Here is a 21157-nt window from a genome sequence, read left to right on the forward strand (position 1 = left end):
GGCAAAACAAAACATCAGGCTCGGACCGCTACGCCTGCGGTCCAGGCACCTAGGATCTAATGTAGCCTGCAGTGCATTGTGGGGAGAGACATACTACTATTGCCCCGTTTTCACAGAGTCAAACTTCTGGAAGTTTTTTTGAAAAATGACGGCAATTTTGAAATTGTGAAAACGGCCACTTATTTTGTGTTCCGGAAGTTTTGGAGTCAAATTTCCCCACAGTGAAAACGGCATACCGTGATTTTTTTACTTTTTTTGGAAAAGCAGGTGCATGCAAGGAGCCAATATTAACAGTTAAAGCATTGTATTTGGGATTGAAAGCTTCAGAATCCATATTGCTTTCGAATGTTATGTAAGCCTGCCAAACACAGAAGACAGAAGTCAATTTCTTTCTACAATCTCCAGCCTATACGGCCGCGGTGCTGAGAAATGCAATCTCTTGCTAGATCAATTAATTCATGGTTCAAACTTATTTTATTCTATACCCTATTTTTAATTAAGCTGTGTGGTTTTGATCCTCCAGTCCTGTCTGACTGGAGTCTGGGACGATGGGCTCATAATGCTCCAGCCTGTGATGAAAGCTGGAAGCTTCATAATAGTTAATAGTTACTCCTCGTCGTTGTGTGATGATTAAAAGTGTTTTACAGAGCAGCGAACAGCATCTCTCGCTCTGTTTCCTGTCCATCTTCACTGATAACTATCAATTAAAGCCACAAAATTGTAGAAATTGTAGATTCTCAAATTAGATTTTTTGTTTGCTTTTGATTATTTATGTTATAGTATGTGCTAAATTAATAGTTTGTCGGTATGTGGGCGAGTGAATGGTTGAATGAATAATTGAATGAATACAGAATCAGTAAAAAAAGACCAAAATGTAGCTACCTGTCAACAGTCATTGTCTATATATTAACTGGCAGATATAGGGAAAACTCTTAAATCTGGCAGTGTTGCACCAATAATAGCCCATTGAGATACAAGGCACAATGCTGCCTTGTGAGCTTGTAGATAATATGACATTCCTAGCGAATGAAGTATACGGTATCAAGCAGCTATACATCCACATCATGCTGATTTTAGGACTACTTCTTTAGTGTTAACATTTCATCAGTAATTGCTTCAGGGTAATTTGAAATAGGCTATGTCCTGTCTAACAACACACAGCTTTTGAACTCCACAAACATGGTTTTTACATAGATTATCATGGTGTATAGGTGCTAGATTAATACAATTGTCCTGTTGGTAAAATATGATGTTTTACTTTTTAATTTTTTAAATGTGCAATCTCAACATCTCAAAAAGTGTCTACTATCTAGCTATCCCACCTCAAGGTAATAAACTAGCAAAGAGCTTTAGAAACACATCACTGCTCCCCAGTGGTGAAACACTAGATTGAAACAATGAAGTAGATCCTCAGAAATGCTGATGGTTTTTGAATGGAAAATATTATGATTCTGTAAGATGCTGGCTACTTTAGGCTATCACAGCACTGCCAAGTCAGTCTGCATTTTAAGATATGCAAAGGAAAATAATGTACAGTAGGTGCTTTGTTTAGTTAGGTGTATGTGAACCGTGTAGCCTATGTGTGCCCTATCTGTGTTAATTGAAGCAATGGACAACATGTCTTGTAACATAATATCGTCGTTGTCGGGTGGAAACCTTGTATGTCCAAAACAGTTTGTTTTGTATTTATCGTTTTTAAAACTATTTAAACTAGTGAAAACAGCCGATCTACAAGCACACAACGCCTCGCGGTACGAGGCGTTGTGTGCTTGTAGATCAGCTATTTTCACTACTTGTGATGGCCTCAGGCCTGATGGTTTGATGAAGCAGTGCTTTACTGCTTCATCAAATGCACACATTTGAAACTTGGAGATACAAGGTTTCTGCCCGACAGTGACGATATATAAAAATGTGATGACACACACACACACGCACGCACGCACGCACGCACGCACGCACACACGCACGCACACACACACACACACACACACACACACACACACACACACACACACACACACACACACACACACACACACACACACACCATATGCCCCAACCTATGTGATTATGAATCAATATACTTTCACCAATATCAGACACATTCATGTATACCTTCTGCACATGAAGTGATTTATATCACCATTAACAGCTTTGATGAAAACGCATGCCTTTAGCTTTTTGTTCACATTTTGTGTTCTGCTGTGCCTCACAGACACTTCACTGTAACGTTGAAGAGTTTCTCCTCACTGCCCAGGTCCAATATATTCTTTATTTAGCCCTGTCTGTGTTGGAATGGGGATGTGTGTCAGGAGCAGAACGCCCAGTGATTGTGCGTACGAGGCAGAAGATCGGTGTCAGTGTTTCAACAAGGGCTCTATAATTATCCCCCCAGTACAAACTAGACAAGGGGACCGGGTGACCCAACTCAAACACAGACACTGCTGCTTTGGACCTCACTATTCTTCTGTCCCCTGTTGGCTTGTTTTCTTCATGCTTTGTGGTACTACTTTTTGTTTTTTTTATAAAAGACATCTGCTAGTAATTAGACTTTGCAAAACTTTGTAATATAACAGTGAACATGCACACTTAACGCAATTTATACTTTGTCTTTCTGGTTAAAATGTCAGGTTACAGCAGGGGTGGGCAACTTTGATGATGGCGAGGGCCCCTATATTTCCACCTTCACTCCAGAGGGCCACATTGCATATTGCTACGTCCTACTTTGTCATTCTAGTATCTTATACAAAAGAAGCAAAAATAGCAGATCTACAAGCTCAAAACGTTTTGAGCGTTTTGTAGATCGGCTATTTTAGCTTCTTTTGAATTGGAATCCTGAATTATTTTTTGTTATTTTTTAATTGGAATCCTGAAATGTAACATTTTGATTTAGCCTAAGTTCAAACGCATTAGTTTTTAGTTAGTTTTTACTACTGCACTTGTCATTAAGCTACTGAATGTGCTCCTTGGCCAAGGAGCTGCTTGTGTATGTACGGAGTCAGGAGGAGGACATAATGACAACCACATCTTGGTGATTAGTGAAGGAGAAGAGTAAGGAACAAAAGAGATGCGCCGAGTCCATCTGAGATCCCGGAGGCCAGATTTGGCCTGAGCGATCTGGACTCGCCGGTGAGAGAGACCCACCTCCTGGCACATAACTAGATATGACTGCTGTTCCTGGACTACTATCAGTACTATATGTCAGTGTCTCTCAACCACTGTGCCTGGGGACCTTTGGTGTGCCCCTGAGAAGGGTCAAGTGTGCCCCTTGAAACGGCTTGAAAGCCAGTATTGTATTATTTATCATTTTAAAAATGATTTAAACTGATTTTTAAATGATTTCTTCAGCATCCCCCCAGAACAGGGAAGCTGGGATTCAAAGTGGTTAGATATCACAGAAGCCTCTACATGATTCAATGAGCCTTTTTTCTTTATCACAACCGGCATGGGTCTGCGACCCAAAAGGTGTAGCCTATGTACACCAGCTAGAAAGTAATGAAAATTGCTCACTTTACCAATCATTATCAATCAACCTTATAACCTAGTCATACAAATTCTGGAACAATTTACAGTAGATCAATGATATTGCAAGTGACAGATTTTCTAAATTGAGCAGGTAGAACAAAAAGTACATTTCGAGTGAAAACTTATATTCACTGAACATAACAATGATAGCGGCGGTGGGGGAGGGGTGTGTGTGCTTGCACCAATGTAACCCCAGATATCTTAGTGTCCTAAATATTTTTGTCAACAAAAGTGAATATAACTTGGAAGGTGCATCCAAAATTGAACATTTCAATCAAAATCTCAACGTAATAACTTTCTCACGTTATAATGACGATCAGACGTGTGATATGTGTGTCACAGTGTCCAAACCGAGAACTGTCGCAGTCGGTAGTGCCGTTGCCTCACAGCTAGAAGAAGTTCCTGGGTTCGATTCCTGCTGGGGGTGCTGTGGGTGGGTTCTCTCCTTTGCGTCATCATTGCCCATACCCTATAGGTGGGGTTTGGCGAAAGGGCCTTTATATGTGGAGTTTGCATGTTCTCCCCGTGTCTCCTAGGGTAGGTACCCTCACAAAAGACGCAGTGAGTCCAGGTCTCTCTCTATATTGCCTCCCCTTGGTCAGCCGGGGCGCCTGATGGGAACACCCCCTCCCCGTCAGGTGATAAGAAGCGGCGGGCTCACTCCTCATGCATTGAAGGAAGCATGTGCTCAGTTCGGGCCTCTCCCCAGGGTTGGCAGAAGGAGAGTAGCACCCAGGATTACAGCAATTGGCACTGGGTGAAAAAAAATGGATTACAAAATCGTGGGATGTAAAGGCAAAAAAAAAAAATAAGATAAATAACAAATTAACAATTTAGTTGACAAAGAAGAAATGGACAGTTTACAAAATACAGCAGGCAAGAGATAAAACTGTACAGACACAAAATAAATCGTTTAATTTAAAAAATCTTACACACCGGGGACATGATAAACGATACAATTATGTTGAAAGAATAATTATGTGTTGCTTGCTTTATCACTGTGTACTGTAGTGTGTATGGACAAGTGCCAACAGCACCCTCAGTTGTAAGGATATACCGTACATGACAACGGCTTAATTGAGTGAGGATAAACAACACAGCGAGCATACATTACACAGCATTCAATTAGCTGAACTATATAGGCCAGGGTTCTTGTCTGAGACCCGTAAAAAAACCTTCCTATCATGACAGTAACTCTGAGGACCAGACTTGGAAACATTTATTTGTGATGAAAGGAACTTTTCTCTTTAAATTAAATGTCTGAAAGTATATATTAACACAAATCTAACATAATTAGCAAAGAGAATGTGTAAACAAACAAACAAACATCACTTGGAGGCAACCCATAATCTCTTAAAAGAAAAACCTGTGGAATACCTCCAAGCTAGTCTCAAATCTCTCAATGGTAAACAAGACATCGATGGCAAGCTAGCTTTGAAAAACTCTTATCAAGCTGTATGGACGAAGCAGGGACTCCCACTAATTTGTTCTTTCATTTGAGAACAAAACAAAATAGCTTAAGTCTCTCTCTCAGCTTGAAGAGGCTATAAAAGGATAAGTGTGTCGAAAAAAGTCAAATCTGACACCCTCCTCAGCAGCTGGCTGACGGTCAGCTCCTTCTTCTGGTATGCCTTCCACAGCTTGGCCAGCCTGCCCTGCATCAGCCTACACTGCTTGCTCACCGGCTGCTGCTGCAAGGGGATTAGCTTAGCCTCGGTACGCAGCAACTGCAAGAGGAGGCACAACTGTAAGTTGCATCGCTGTGTCTTCTGGTCAAGGCGGTCGTGCCAGCCTTCGACACGATTGTTTGTCCCGAGACAGCGTTTGTAGACGAACCCCTGCTCAGGCTTCCACTGGTCAACAATCCAGAAGTTGCGGATGTAATTCTTTACGGGTCTGAGATGGTTATTGGCACTGGCCGCGACTTTGTCGAAAGTCGCCACGATATGGTCGGCAGAGATACCTGGACGGGTGAACAACAGCGTGGTGTAGTCACGGACCGCTCCGGAGGAGAGGTAGGCCACTGCCAGACCAAGCTGCTGGACCTGACGCCACAGGGCCGGAATCCAGCGGAAGTCGCAGCCCTGGGTGACGGCGTCGGGCAACAATTTAGCCGCCGCTTGCCAGTTAGCTCTCGTCACCAGGTGCACTTTCTCCAGGTTGGGCGCCAGGTTCTTCATAGCCCGGAACACGGCGACATAGTCCCGCTTCCTCCTCGACGACATCAGGACGAACGTCAGAGGGACTTGCTTCGCGTTCTGGCCCTCGTCGTCGCAGAGGAAGGCGTGGAAGCTGAACAGCTGCTGGAAGGGCTGGTCCACCAGGTTAAATGTACCGCACAAGAAGAGCTGCTTTACGCGCTTCAGCAGCTCCAGTTGTTTAGGCGTGGCGAAGATGAGGTTTCGCGCCCCGTCCTTGATGATGTCCCGCTGGAGGAATCCGTCCGGTGCGTGATGATCCTTGTCTGACTCAAGGTCCATGGAGGAGGGGTCTGCTGCAGCCTGATGTTTCTGCCTCTGGTAGGTGGACCTGGTCTGGTATTTAGACCTAGCCACCTCCTCCCCTAAGCAAGCGGCCGACCCCCTGTCCAGCACAAAGTCCAGGATGGTGGGGCCTGCAGTCCGATATTTCTTTCGCTGGTAGTTGGCACACCTGGCCAGGCTGGCGGGGTTGAGACGAATACTGGAGGGCATGTCTACGGCCAGCTCCTCTGCCATCACCTCCTTCACTATGCTGGCAGCCGACTTGAAGAAGTTTGTCTTGGTGAGTCCATACACGTGCTTGGTGAGCTTTACCTACAGTAGGAAATCATAAATCAAGATCAATGATGTTGCAATAGAGTGAATTAAACTACATTCCTGGACATGATAATTAATCATGAATGATGTTGGAAACCACACAGAAATGATCATAGCAGACTAAAATAATTGCAAAGATATCTATCCAGGGTTCCCACACATTTTTACCAATTCATTTCCAAAACTTTTCCAAAACTTCCAGAATATTTAACCCAATTTCCAGGACTATATAACAATAATTCAGCTCAATAACAGGTCGCTTACTCCTATGCGCAATGCCCAAAGACAGGTAGTGTATGCCAGTGGTTCTCAACCTTTTCAGGCCGTAACCCCCGAAATAATCATATTTGAACTGGGGACCCGGCACCCTGACGAGCACTAAGAGTTGAGGAATTTTGTATAACACGGTTCTATTGTGAAAATAGCAGATCTACATGCTGCGTTGCGAGGCGTTGTGAGCATGTAGATCGGCTATTTTCACAATTTCTGCCTCTAATATTTGACAATTTGGCCCATGTTTAATTTGTAATTTCAGAGGTATTTACAAAATCAATAATTTTTAGGACCTTCCAGGACCCTTGATAAATTCCAAAACTTTTCCAGTACTGGAAAAATATTTTTCTAATTTCAAAATATTTCAAGGAATTTCATGACCGTGGGAACCCTGTCTATCCTTCAAAGGGGTTTAACTTGTGGAATAGTTGTGACAAGGAATTAAGAAAGTGTTAAATGACATCATCGGAGATCCCAGAAGTTCTCGCCAGAATTGGCATATATACCGATGACATCGGCAATCTCCATCCATACACAGTATGGGCATAAAGAGGACATGGACTGACAGATACAGACACCTCCATATATGGACATATTGGTCAGATCGGTGGTGCAACGTAGGTGTGAGGGCCTGAACTCCATATGTAAGGACCGCTATGCGGCCGCACCTCTAGTTCCAAAACACTGTTAACCATTAACCCATTCAGAACGGGTACACGGTATTGTGTATTATTATTTTTATTATTTTTCTATTTTTGAAAAATCGTGAAAATTTGAATTTTGACCCGATTCAAAATGACCCGAGTGTCTTTTGAATCCTTCTAAGATTCTTTGAAAAAACCTATGTTTCTATGTCAGCAATCTGGCCAGCCATCGTCAAAGAAAAGATCCTTTTCACTCAACTGGAGCTCAGTTAGTCTGTTCTTGAGAGACTACTATGTCAGTGGTTCTCAAACCTTTTCATGAGAAGGACCCCCCAAAATGATATTTATTTGGCCACGGACCCACATCTCAAAATATCTAGTTCCAGGGACCACCCAGAAGCAACATTTTAGTTACAAACGTTCACTTTGAAAATACATATATTCAAAGATTTGCACACATTTTCACGACTTTTTTTTCAAAAATAGCAGATCTACAAGCTCGCAGCGCGGCACTCGGTGCCGCGCAGTGAGCTTGTATATCTGCTATTTTTCACTGGTTAAAGCATTCAATAATTCTAGGCCTATAAAGATAGAAATAAAACTACTGCTACCTTGGTGGCGATGCCAGGCTGTCCAGCATGACTGTGCGCAATGCGGCCTTGGGTAAATCTATCCCCGGTCTGCTTCACAGTGGCCTTGCAAGAGTTGCTGTGGTTGCTGCGGGATCGTATGGAGCAACGCCACACCGTGTGCTTGGCCGAGCCGCCACACTTCCTGGTGTAGCTGTAGCCGCGGTTATCGACCAAGAGCAGGCCGCCGCGCTGCGTGCCGCCTTCCATGATCTCGTAGACCACGTCGCTCAGGGGCGTCGATTGGGTATGGCAGGGGTATGCAGCATCTGCCATACCCTGGGTCCAGGGGGGGGGAGAATAAAAGTTACTTTTAAATATAAATCCATGAATGTCTCTTTGTCTATCTGCGCTGGTTATTATGTTGTTTAAATTACAGTAAAATAACTACAAATGCAAAGTTTTACAAAATGGTCACTTTAACAAGGTATTATGATTATATTCTCCAGACTTGTATTCTCCCCATCTTGACAAAATGGTATATTCCCAGGTTCCGTAGGTCAGCTGCACAGGTGCAATGCATTGTTGTTAATTGTGGCACGCTTACTAACAACCATTCCAGGCTGCCATATCCAGCCCAAGAAACCGTAGGAACCTGTGTAAAAAACTGAAAAAACTAAAGTTTTTTTCAGACATTGTGAAAATAGCCGATCTACATGCTCACAACGCCTCGCAGCACGAGGCGTTGTGAGCATGTAGATCGGCTATTTTCACAATAGAACCGCGTTATACAAAATGTAATGCCTCTTTTCCATGAGGACTCCCATCTTTGCCATACCCTAGCTTTTGCTGAACTGACGCCACTGACGTCGCTTGACTGCCCGTCTGGCTGCTGGGGAACCAGTCCTGGTTGTGGAGGCTCAGGTGTGGCTAAGCTCTGGTCGCAAGCCCCATCCTTGTTGTTGAGGTCCTGCTGAACACTGGTATCCTCGTCCTGCACAAAGTCTAGACAGGTGGGGCCTGCAAGTAGGGACGGGACGTGATATTATCGTTTATCGTGATAAAAAAACACTCAAGATAATCGTATCGTGGAGATTTAATTTATCGTGATATCGTCCTCCGTCATGCACTGGGATCAATTCACCTTTTACTTGCCAAGCTGCATATCTGGTACCATTTAAACCCTCTATAATCGGTAAATGGTACTTATTATACGTACTTGAAATAGTCTTTTTTTCATTCTCTATCAAATGTCTTTGTCAAAAAAATAGCAGATCTACAAGCTCACAAGGCGTCGCAATGTAGATCTGCTATTTTTTGGCAAATGTTTCCGCTCCAGGATAATGGATTTTGATAATCGCGATAATATCGTAAATCGCGATTTATTTTGTCACAATAATCGTGATGTGACATTTTCATATCGTCCCATGCCTACCTGCAAGACGGTTTTTCTGCCGCCGGTAGTTGACACGCCTGGCCAGGTTGGCAGGTTTGGGACGAATACCGGGTGGCATGTCGACAGCCAGCTCCTCTGCCATCACCTCCTCCACTATTCTGGCAGTTGACTTAAAGGCGTTTGCGTAGGTGATTCCATTCACTTGTTTGGCGAGCTTGACCTGGAAAATCAAAAATGTTGATTACATTTAGGCCTAGGATTATTGAATGCTTTAACTGTTGAAAAATAGCAGATATACAAGCTCACAGCGCGGCAAGCTTGTAGATCTGCTATTTTTTTGAAAAAGTCGTGAAAATGTGTGCAAATCTTTGAATATACATGTATTTTCAAAGCGAACGTTTGTAACTCAAATTTTGCTTCTGGGTGGTCCCTGGAACTAGATATTTTGAGATGGGGGGTCCGTGGCCAAATACATATCATTTTGGCGGTCCTTCACATGAAAAGGTTTGAGAACCACTGACATAGTAGTCTCACAAGAACAGACTAACTGAGCTCCAGTTAAGTGAAAAGGACCTTTTCTTTGACGATGGCTGGCCAGATTGCTGACATGGAAACATAGGTTTTTCAAAAAACCTTAGAAGGATTCAAAAGACACTTATAGAATCGGGTCAAAATTCTAATTTTCACGATTTTTCAAAAATAGCAGATCTACACTCTTCGATATACTTCGATTTTCTAAGTTCAAAACGATATTTCGATGCAGTTACTATATTGTTACACCCCTGGGAACTATACATAAACTGGAAAACGTGTGCTCCTTGCCTGGAGCTGCTTGGAGTTTGCGGGCCCCTTACCCAGGGCCCACAAAGTGTGGTCATAGCCACTTGGAATGGGATAAGAAAAATCTAACTCATACAACTTCCTCACAATGACCCCCCGAGAGATAATGTATCGATTTATGTGCGTTTTGGATACAATCTGTAGGAGTAGTAGCAAAAAGCATGTTTTGAACAATGGCAGAAAATCTAATCTGGCACAAATGACGCCTATAAATTGTGTCACGATCCAAGGAATCGAGCTAAAATGTTGATTGCACAATCTATGTTTCAAGAGTTATACTGGTAAGCCAAAACCTGAAGTGGGCTATTGTAGTGCCACCGCGATGCATGGCATTCTGGGCAAAATGGTCACCATCACGCAGATCGGTCCAATTGTGCCGGGATTGAACTGGGAGGTGCCTCCCTGTCTCAGGGCAGACATTAGGCCTCTATGTAACTTAATAGTGGGGCTGGGTTTCTCCCATGATGGTTGTGATCTTTTCTGTTGCAGCTTTTCACATACGAATTATAACAGGTGTTATTAGGGCTATCACAATTATTACATAATCATCTAATCACAATTATTTGACATAATCGTGATATTTTTTTTAAGTAAAAAATAGTGGAAATAGTAGATCTACAAGCTCACAACGCGTCAATTAATCGTCATGTAAAATGTAAGGCTGGGATTTTAACTGATTCATTGCGATTAATTAATTACAGAAAAAGAAATTAACGCATTTTAATCACACTTAGTTTTTGCACCACAGAACATTCAGTTTCGAGCATACCGATCATAGCGATGCACCAACCAAGAAGAGACAACAAACGCAAAGGGATAAGTAGCCAATCAGAGCGCTTTGCTTGGCCCAGTGGATGCGAAATTTAGATTTTAAAAAACTCACTTGTTGATTCACTCTTACAACAAAATGTGTTTTACTTGAAAAGAAAAAAGCTTCTCAGGTCTAATATCGATGTGCGATTAAAATGCGATTAATTGCGATGAATTAATCACAGAGCCTGTAATTAATTAGATAAAAAATTGTAATTACATTCCAGCCCTAGTAAAATGTCATAATCCTGACAGGTGTTATTGTTGTTAATGAGCACAAAACAAACTACTACTACCTTGGTGACAATGCCAGGCTGTCCAGCGTGGGTGTGCCTCATGCGACCGCGGGTAAAGGAATCCCCAACCTGCTTCACCGTGGCCTTGCAGGAGTTTCCCTTGCTGCGAGCTCGTATGGAGCAACGCCACACCGTGTGCGTGGCCGACCCTCCGCACTTCCTGGTGTAGGAGTATCCATGGTTGTCGACCAACAGCTGGCCACCGCGCTGTGAGCCGCCCTCGACGATCTCGTAGACGGTCTGGTCTGCGGGAAGGATAGTACCGGTGCCCCCTTCAAATGTCAAGTACCCAGCATCAGCTGGAATGTGAGAGCTCTCAGTTAGCGGCTCATACCAACTTGCTTGGAGGTCATCGATGGTCTGGTCTGCAGGAGGAGGCTGGATGGTGGCGCCCTCTTCAACCTTCACGTACAGAGCATCAACTTCTTCAACCTTCATGTAGGGGTGGGCGATATGGAAAAATACAATATCACGATATTTTCCCAAGCTGTATCACGATACACGATTTTATCACGATTCTTTTTTCACGTTGGTTTTTATGGTTATTTTTCGAGTTACTTGACAAAAACTAGACTCTCTGGGTCCCTTTTGGGAGGTCCAAATTGAACTTTACAAGTATGTAACTCTGACAGTATACAAATGAAACCAAATGGACCCCCACGGGTCCATTTGGTTTCATTTGTATACTGTCAGAGTTAAGTGGAGACCTTGACATTTTAAAGTTTGAGAACTACTGATTTAGACCAGAATGCAGGTTTAAATTGAATTCTGCAATGAATCTCTCTATTAACGATTCAATTGTATCACGATATATATACGATATCTCTGAAAAGGCATATCGTGGAGACATTGTATCGTCTCAACGATATTTATCACCATATCGCCCACTAGTCCAGGCGTTTCGGGCATTATTTTGATGGAATCGTGCACTTTATGAAAGAAGCATGAAATTTGGCACACAGTTAGAACATGCCATATGGAACATTTTTGGCTATAGGGCCATCGCAGATTTGTCTTGGGAAACTTGTGGGAGCCACTCAAAGTTGGGCTCTCATAGAGTAAAATAATAAGAAAATTAAATATGCTTTAAGTAGTATGTAAGGGGTCAAACTAGGTGTTTTTGGGGATTCTGAATCCAATGCAAACATTTGTTTTACATGAAAAACATTCCTTGGGCTAAAAACGGACCCCATAAAACAATGGTTTAGTGATGAGTCATCACTTTTCACAGTTTTGTGGCGGCCGTTTCTCGGAAAGGAATGTTTTTTGTGCAAAACAAAAGCTTGCATTGGATTCAGAATCCCGAAAAACACCTAGTTTGACCCCTCACATGCTACTTAAAGCATATTTATTTTTTTATATTATTTTACTGTATAGTCTATGAGAGCCCAACTTTGATTGGCTCCCACAAGTTTCCCAAGACAAATCTGCGATGGCCCTATAGCCAAAAATGTTTCATATGGCATGTTCTAACTGTGTGCCAAATTTCATGTTTCTTTCATAAAGTGCATGATTTTTGCCTGAAACGCTCTGACTACACCCCTACCTTCATGTACACAGTATCAACTGGAATGTGAGAGCTCTCAGTTGCCGGCTCGGGCAGCCAACTCGCTTGGAGGTCATCGATGGTCCGGTCTGCAGGAGGCTGCATGGTGGTGCCATCTTCAAACTCCACCTCTTCAGACCTCCGTGTCCTCTTCGTCGGTGCCCCACAATCGCTGTATCGGCGTGGTTGGCATTGTGTTCTCTGTTGAGCATAGTAAAGATGATTCAAAACTGAACCTACCTGGAATACAGTATGTGCCCCCCTTTTATCCAAGCACACACACCACCCCCACTACAGAAAGGCATTTAGCATGATCGAACAATGTATATCTTGAAATACTATGCAGTTTCTGGGGAAGGGGGGGGGGGGGTTCACGAGACCCGATCTTGGTTTTGTTGTAAGTCGCTCCGGATAAAAGCATCTCAGGGTTCCCATGGTCATGAAATTCCTGGAAATATTTTGAAATTAGAAAAATATTTTTCCAGTAGTGTAAAAGTTTTGGAATGTATCAAGGGTCCTGGAAGGTCCTGGAAAAAATAGCTATGCATTGTCTTTGGTTATTGATTTTGTTAACTCTGAAAGGACAACTTAAACAAGGGCCAAATTGTCAAATATTAGAGGCAGAAATTGTAAAAATAGCTGATCGACATGCTCACAACGCCTCGCGCTGCGAGGCGTTGTGAGGATGTAGATCGGCTATTTTCACAATAGAACCGTGTTATACAAAATTCCTCAACTCTTAGTGCTCGTCAGGGTGCCGGGTCTCCAGTTAAAACATGATTATTTCGGGGGTCACAGCCTGAAAAGGTTGAGAACCACTGGCATACACCACTTGTCCTTGGGCATTGAGCATAGGAGTAAGCAACCTGTTATTGAGCTGAATTATTGTTATATAGTCCTGGAAATTGGGTTAAATATTCTGGAAAAGTTTTGGAAATGAATTGGTAAAAATGTGTGGAAACCCTGGCATCTGCTATTTGCCCAAATTGTAAAATATAGCGTCTTACTCTGCCCAGTTTTCTCATGGGCTCAATTGTCCAACCAACAGGCTCATTTCCAACCATGTCCAGGTTGTCAGGGTTGGGAGGAATACTGGATGGCAGGTCTGCAGCGAAGTCCACCGCCATCACCTCCCCCACTAAGCTAGCAGCCGTCTGGAAGACATTCTCCTTGGTGAGTCTATGAACCTTGAGCTTCACCTAGCGAAATCAAAAAGCAAGTAAAAGCTTTGATCAACGATGATGATAGAAAGTGTATGAAAATACATGATGCACCAATAAGGAAATTCTTGGCCGATACCGATGTTTAAAATAACAATTTAGCCGATAGCTGATACCAATACCGATGTTTGTTTGTTATAATTTCCCCATTTTGTGCAAGGGAAACAAATACATCTTCATTATAAGAAATAACTGTTCAGAAATACAAATAACCAACACACAAACATAACAGCGCAAAATGTGTGCGTATCAACAACGGATAAATATCGGCTACTGCCATCGGTTAATGTCAGCTTTATTTGCCGATACCGATATTGACGATATGCCGATGGTGTGGACGATATATCGGTGCATCCCTAAATTTATCTTATAATTAGTTGAAAACCACACATAATTAATGGAAAACAAAATGTCTAAAATCATTGCATAGAGATGTACTGTGGATCTGTCGATGTGGAAATGATGTGACAAAGAATTAAGAATGATGAATGTCGATGATTAAGTTGTTATCTATTACCATGGACAGCAGTCATCATGTTTGGTGATGGTGGATCACTAATTTGAATGTGCACTGAGAAATCACTAAAACAGCTAGAAGTAAGAAGGGTCGGCTTTCTCCCATAACGGTTGTGATCTTTTCTGTGGCAGCTTTCACATAAGTATCCACACTCACAAAAAGATAATAATAATAAAAAAAATAAAGAAGTACTCAAAAACATTTGTTAGCGAGGACTAGGGCATTCACGAATAGTGATTTTTAGTGTTCTAATTAATCGACCTCAAAGTATTCGAATAGTCGAATATTCGACAGGACTGGCCAAACTGTCAAATATTAAGTAAGCAAGAGGCGAACATTGTGAAAATAGCCGATCTACATGCTCACAATGCCTCGCTTTGCGAGGCGTTGTGAGCATGTAGATCTGCTATTTTCACAATATTTATCTGTGGAACCGAGTCACATTAAATGTAATACCAATTGTAATACAATTCCAAGTGCTTGTCAGCTTGTCAGTTCAAATATGTTTATTTTGGGGGTCACGGGCTAAAAAGGTTTGAGAACCCCTGGTATTGAGCATTAACAAATTCATCCACCAGGGGTATTGACAACTCAGGGGTATAGCTCAGGGGTAGAGAAAACCGTAGAGAAACCGTCATTAGAGCACGAAGGGTGCCCGAAGGGTTCCCAGTTTGAATCCGGGCTCCCCCTGAGTTAATGTCGAAGAGTCCCTGAGCAAGACTCTGAACCCCTAATTGCTCCCGGTGAGTACGTTGGTGCCTTGCATGGTTTCCTCCGCCACCGGTGTATGAATGTGTGCGTGAATGGGTGAATGTAATGCACAATCTATGTAAAGCGCTTTGGATAAAAGCGCCATATAAGTGCACCATTTACCATTTATTTATGACTTCATATCTAGCCAAGCTTTATCAACTATATGTTTTTTAAAGAGAAAACAATTAAAAAATAAAAATAAGCTAATATTCGACTTCGGTGAACAACGTCGATTAGTGACTTTGATATTCGAATATTCAAATATTTGGTGAATGCCCTACTATATATATAAAAAAAATAAAGAAGTACTCAAAATCATTTGTTAGCGAGGACAAACTAAACTACCTTGGTGACAATGCCAGGCTGTCCAGCGTGGGTGTGCCTCATGCGGCCCCGGGTAAAGGAATCCCCAACCTGCTTCACCGTGGCCTTGCAGGAGTTGCCCTTGCTGCGAGCTCGTATCGAGCAACGCCACACCGTGTGCGTGGCCGACCTTCCATACTTCCTGGTGTAGGAGTATCCATGGTTGTCGACCAACAGCTGGCCACCGCGCTGTGAGCCTCCCTCCACGATCTCGTAGACAGTCTGGTCTGCGGGAAGGATAGCGTCTTCTCCAAACGTTACGTGCTCAGTGTCGGCTGGAATGTGAGAGCTCTCGGTTGCCGGCTCAGGCAGCCAACTTGCTTGGAGTTCATCGATGGTCCGGTCTGCGGGAGGCTCGATGGCGGTGGGGCCATCTTCAAACGTCGCGTGCGCTTCGGACTTCCGTGTCCTCTTCCGCGGTGCATGGGTGTGACAGACGCGCCCCCAGATAAAGTCACTCCCGACCTGCTTCACGGCGGCCTTGCAGGAGTTTCCCTTGCTGTGAGCTCGTATGGAGCAGCGCCACACCGTGTGTTTGGCCGACCCGCCGCACTTCTTGGTGTAGGAGTATCCATGGTTGTCAACCAACAGCTGGCCACCGCGCTGGGAGCCGCCCTCGACGATCTCGTAGACGGTCTGGTCCGCGGGAAGGATGGTACCGGTGCCCCCTTCGACCTTCATGTACACGGTAGCTGGAATGTGAGAGCTCTCAGTTACCGGCTCATGCCAACTTGCTTGGAGGTCATCGATGATCTGGTCTGCAGGAGGCGGGATGGTGGTGGTGCTGCCATCTTCAAACTCCACCTCTTCAGATCTCCGTGTCCTCTTCCGTGGAGCAGGTGCCACACAATCACTGAAGCGGCACGGTTGGCAACGTGTTCTCTGTAGATGTAATAAAGTGGAGTTGATTCAAAATGGACACAACGGGCACACTCACCCAGCAGTGTTGTTTTTGACAGCAGATTTTGATTTAGTTTTAGTCATAATCTTTTGAATAAAATGTCATTTAGTTTTAGTCATAATTTAGTCACCTGAAAAGTATTAGTTTTAGTCTAATTTTAGTCGACTAAATATCATAATATTTTAGGCGACTAAAGCTACAGTTGATTTAGTTGATTTAGAGCTACCGGGTAGGTTAATCACATGATTGATTGGGAGACAAACCTACTGACAGGGGCTCAGTAGCTCCACCGTATAAAGTATAGTTATTGACATTGGCCGAGTTTCCCAAAGCGATTTTAGCCCATCGTAGCTCACGCATGGTCATAGAGACCAAGCCCTGACCGTCATGTTCCCGTGTTTACATGGGTTCGGCCAGAGCGACTTACCCTACAACTACACCAATATTCAGATTTCACAAAGTGCTTAATAAGGTCTCACTCCTGTTTAAATACGGCACGGCATTCTATAATTACCTGTATCCTCTGTGTTCTTTAATAAGAAGCCTTTTTATCCGATCGCGTTCCGTTTTCCCATGTATTTCCTGGCGTTCCCCATGCGCACCAACCCCATTGAGATAAACAGACAGCGATCGGATAAAAAGGCTTCTTATTAAAGAAAACGGAGGATACAGGTAATTAAAGAATGGCGTACCGTATTTGGACATGTGTGAGACTGTGTAAGCACTTTGTTTGTGAAATGTGAATGTTGGTGTAGTTGTAGGGGGCTAAATAAGTCGCTCTGCCCGAATCCATGTAAACACGGGAACATGACGATCGGGGCTTGGTCTCTATGACCATGCGTGAGCCACGATGGGCTTACGATAGGCTAAAATCGCTTTGGGAAACCCGGCCAATGACGGAGGCGCGCCCTCTCAGGCAACCTTGATCTACGGGAGACACTGCCAAACGAGCGGCAGCGAGTGAGTCGCCGTGTAGACCACTGCGAAGGTCGCATGAGCCGACTCGGCGCCGTTAGAAGTTGTAAACCAGGGGGCCAGAATCGTAAATCTTCATTTCCCCGACTTTTGTCAACCCACTGAATGATGGCAAAAACCTGCCATCAACGTATTGAATATAGTAACCGAAAGGACACCGTTCTCCTCCATGTCGAACTCTGCCGGGAGCCTACGAAATTATTGTTATTTCATTTTCATTTTTTGAAGATTTTCAAGAAAGAAAAAAAAAGTAATTTAATTAATGAATGAAGGAAAAATCTAAGAAATTCCATAAATTAGAAAAGAAATGTTTAAGAAGCAGACAATCTACAAGCGACATCTGCTGTTTTCACTAGTTTGGGTCCCGGGCAAACGTCTAATATCTCTTTTGGGTCTTGAGTTAAAAGGTTTGCGAACCCCTGGTCTAGATTATACCAACCACATACAGTATAAATTATATACGGTATATACTGTACCTATATGTATGTCACACACACACACACACACACACACACACACACACACACACACACACACACACACACACACACACACACACACACACACACACACACACACACACACACACACACACACACACACACACTAATAAAAGACAAATAAACAAACTGCCTGATACGTTTGATTAAAGAATAGCTACACATTTGTTTTTTTGTTCTTGGCCCCTATATTCCTGGTTACACGGTATTAATAAAAATCACACTTGTGTGAACTGAGCGGTGGAGGCTGCGCGTGTGTGTGCGTGTGTGCGTGCGTGTGTGTGTGCGTGCGTGCGTGCGTGTGTGCGTGAGTGAGTGTGAGTGAGTGTGCCTTGCCTGGCCTGGCCTGGCCTGAACAACAGCGCCCCTCCCTTAACATGTGTGGTCAGAAAAGGTACTGCAGGCTACATACAGACAGACACGCACACCCACATACCCACACACACGGCCATGTATAGGAGACGGTGTCACCACCGCTCAAAAATTCCAGCGATTAGTCCCTCTATCTATCTATATATGTATCTTTATATATATATATATATGTATCTTTATATATATATATATATATATATATATATATATATATATATACGCGGTGGTGATCCGAACCACCCCATCCAGGTGATCCGAACCACCCCACCCAGCTTCGAACCCGGGTCTCCCGCGTGAAAGTCCAATATCTTAACCATTAGGGATATCCCTCTGGAACGAGGGCAGATACTAGACTTTCTACCACTTTTTCGAGTCACATGTTCAAATACTGGATTCTGATTGGCTAAATTCCGGAGGTTATCAGAGGACAACTGCCGCAAAGTTGTGTGTCCGAGATCAATGCGCCTCAGTGTACATCCGGGGACTTCAGGAGGTCCTTTCCCCCAACCAACAAATGACGGTGGCAACGGTCCTATGTTTACTAACGTGCATGCTATAGTCGCCGATTTATTTGGATCCAATGCAATCCGCCAACTTTAAAGCCCCTTTTCTCTGAACCTATGCCTTTCTGGAAGCGAACAGCCTCTATTTACGGCCGGAACGGTACTTCTAACTGACGTTAGCTTAGCTGTAAGCTACACGCATGGATTAGTATGGAGTTGGCGCCATCTGTTGGTGAGTAGAAGATGTTGTTTGTGGAACTATCTGCTGTCTCGCGGAGGTTTTATAGGCAATAATGATTGTAACTTAAGATCCTTGCAAGTTACAACTATGTGTTTTCTTTCATGTATACGGGAAAAAGTGGTAGAAAAGCTATTTACCACTCGGGGTCGGACATTATGCTCTCATAATGTCCTGAGTGATGGTGTTATCGGACTCGGCTGCGCCTCGTCCGATAACACCATCACTGCGGACATTATGAGAGCATAATGTCCTCTCACTCGGGGTAAATTGCTTACTTTGAGGCTTCAGGTTGGGGCTGCGACTCTCTCCGCCACATATATATATATATTATATACACACACACACACACACACACACACACACACACACACACACACACACACACACACACACACACACACACACACACAAAGTATATATTTAATATATATTTAAACTTAAACTGTGAGATATATATATATATATATATATATATATATATATATATATATATATATATATATATATATATATATATTAGTGGTGTCCAACGATTAAATATTTTAATCGCGATTAATCACATGATTGATGCGATTAATCGCAAATAAGTCATCAGCTTTTATCAGGTCACAATGTAACTTAGAGGGATATCTTTCAAGTCTTTCGTGGCCCTATTAACTTGGGAGTGGAAATATTTGCTGGATTTATGCAAAAGTATGTCAATCTTTTATTCGAAATCAATTAAAAACGTAATAAATCATAATGGTATTGCATTAAACAGACTGCAGCTGATGAGTATATGATCTGCTAAATTGACTGTTGTGTCCACCTTTATGCTTTATTTACTGTATACTTGGTAGTTTGTTAAATCAACAGGGATGGAACTTGTAGCCAATATAGCCGATATTGTAGCCAATGTTTGTAAATATGCGATTAATTGCGATTAAAATATTTAATCGCGATTAACATACCGGTGAGTTAATTGCGATTAATTTAGTTAACTCGGACAGCACTAATATATATATATAATATATATATACCATGCTATAACTTACTGTGATAGAATGTCATTTTATTTTATTTTATTTTCATTTTATGAACACAAACACACACACACACACACACACACACACACACACACACACACACACGTACACAAAATATGTGTGTGTAACTTTACTGACCATGCAGTTTCAATAGGGGAGGTGTAAGTTGCTCTGGATAGATTAGGAGCGTCTGCTAAAATAAATGCTAAAATAAATGGTCAAAAATCTAGCTTCTTACCCTGCCCAGTTTCCTGACGGGCTCAGTTCTCCCATCAACAGGCCCAGTTCCATCCATGGCCCACTTCTCCTGGCACCGTAATCACGCCTCGGGCCGGGGCTCCGGTGGGCTGCAGTTGTTGGACACAGAACAAGTGGTTTGTTATGGAATCAATACAGACCAGATCTGCGTGGTGACTGGTGAATGCACATAGGAAAGCCAGCATTAAGCGTGAACTGTTGCCACATTAGCATCCAAAGCGAGCTAACCAGACTCCTTTGAAGACACTGTGGTTATAGCCTATGTATTGCCTAATTTATGCTCCGTCGTACGACGGCGTCGAAATAGCCAATCTCCAAGCTCACAAAGCCTCGCGGATGCGACGTGGGGCGGGCTTGGAGATCTGCTACCGGCGCGCGACACCGTCGTACGACGGCGCTATTTGAGTGTATGGGCTTTTTTTTTTTTTTTTTTTTTTTTACAGTAGGTGAGATAATCTCGCGTGAGGTCCGGGCTCGTCTTGGTGTCGCGCGCTGGAAAAACAGTCAATCTACAAGCTCACAGAACGTCACGTCCGCTACGCCTCGCGAGCTTGTAGATCTACCGTGTGTGTGGGTTAGAGGTGGGACGTTCGCGAACGAATCGAGTCTTTTGAACGGCTCTTTGAAATGAACGATGGGATCCGGTTCACAGTCGGGAGCCGTTCGTTTCTAAATGAACAGTTGTGGGAAAAAGTACAAACATTCTACTTATGTAAAAGTATCAACACTGCAATGTAGAAATATTCTGCCGCAAGTAGAATTAAAATATAAATAAAGAAAAGTACAAAAGTATTGGTATCAAAAATACACTTTAAAAGTACTAATAGTAGAA

This window comes from Nannobrachium achirus (genome assembly GCF_963921795.1).
Source record: "Nannobrachium achirus genome assembly, chromosome: 12".
NCBI lineage: Eukaryota > Metazoa > Chordata > Actinopteri > Myctophiformes > Myctophidae > Nannobrachium > Nannobrachium achirus.